The 1,534-nt window shown below is 35.7% G+C and overlaps 1 long non-coding RNA gene across 1 annotated transcript; it reads right to left on the reverse strand.

Annotated features, from left to right (window-relative positions):
* Nucleotides 1-470: 470 nt before the first annotated feature.
* LOC109180775 lies at nucleotides 471-1,068 on the reverse strand. The gene is made up of 3 exons (XR_002054115.1): nucleotides 908-1,068; nucleotides 630-794; nucleotides 471-549 (listed from the first exon to the last, which is right to left on the reverse strand). It is a non-coding gene; the product is annotated as an uncharacterized LOC109180775 (long non-coding RNA).
* Nucleotides 1,069-1,534: the final 466 nt, after the last annotated feature.

The following is a 1,534-nucleotide window of genomic DNA, read 5'->3' on the forward strand; positions in this document are numbered from 1 at the left end:
ACTTGAATCTGACAATAATTACTAATTAGTTAATCAGTCCTGGTAATTAGTTAATTTACTAACTAGGTGAAAGTTAATTCTTTACAAAATATATGATGAACAGAGGAAAGTAGCAGCATGTGCACATTATGATTATTGTAGTTTGACAACAGAAAGACAGAAAGAACACACTGAGCAGAATCATGAAAGAATCCAGTGTAAAAGCTTTACAAAAAGGTGGCACACTAGGATCAAAATGTCTTACAGATAGAGCTGAAACAACATGGTTGCCAACTAGATGCTCCATAAGTCACAAAACAGTGCTCAATGCCAAAGGAGTTGGAAGACCACGAGCATTTGTAGGCAACTCTACTCTTGAAGAATCAATAGGTGATGGGTTTTGTAGATTATCTGGAGTACAAAGAAAAGGAAAGGCTTGTCAGCTTCTCAGGAAGCTATTTCAGAATATCAAAGTAAGAGAAGCAAACTGAGAAAATTACCATTCTGTGATAACACAAGCTCCATGCGCTTTATAAATTCAACCAGTGTGTGAAAAGAATCAGGTATGGGCTAAAACAAAAGAGAGAACATGTAAGCATATCAGTAACATCATACACCAAAAAATAATGAAACACAACTTTTTTTCCTACCAAGTTAAGTGAAGGAACTGGAATTGTTGCGCCAAGCGGTATGTGCATGGCTTGAGGTAAAGATTGACCAGGCAGTTGATTTCCAGCCTGATTTCGAGCACCAGGATTATTTTGGATGCCTTCTGCTGCTTCATTTCCTTGTGAAGCAAAAGTGGGAGCAGTAACCTGTTCATAAACCATAAAACCAACTGAACTCATATACCCACATACTAATATGGGCATATATTTACATCACTAGCAATCTAGTAACTGTAAAACAATGGGAGAAAAACAATAACCTGCACGCCAGGATGTTGGCCACCAATCTGGCTCCCAATTCCAACAGAGTTTAAAACTGCCCCAATAACCTAAAAGGCAATGGAATAATGAAATGTTTTTTTCTCAATAGATAAAAACACACAGGCAAAAGTAGAAAATGGAAAGAAAATTATACTGCACACCCGACACCCAGTGTTTTATTTTTTTTTTAAAAAAAGAAGGGAAAATGACACTTTTCCCCCCTGTGTTATATGCTTATAGCACTTTTTCTCCCTGAGTTATTCATGCATTCACATTTGCCCCCTCAATTATTATAGAAGTGGCAGTTTTTTCCCCTGATAATATTAAATGGACATTTCTACCCTTAAAACAAATATTTTATTTATTTCTCTTCTTCAACAAATTATTGCTTATACGTAGGGATGACCACGGTTCGGTTCGAACTGAACCAAACACTATAGCAATCAAATTAAAAAATTTCGGTTATGATTCATAACATAACCCAATATTTGGGTTTCCGTTTATTAAAATCGTGAACTGGAAAAAAATAGATCCTGAACCGTGAACCGGAGGTTCAAATCGGAACAACTACTAGCAATAGCTTAAATTAGAATTATAATATTTGCAAATAGTGTATGTTTTTTTCT

Source organism: Ipomoea nil, unplaced genomic scaffold (assembly GCF_001879475.1).
Source record: "Ipomoea nil cultivar Tokyo-kokei standard unplaced genomic scaffold, Asagao_1.1 scaffold1034, whole genome shotgun sequence".
NCBI lineage: Eukaryota > Viridiplantae > Streptophyta > Magnoliopsida > Solanales > Convolvulaceae > Ipomoea > Ipomoea nil.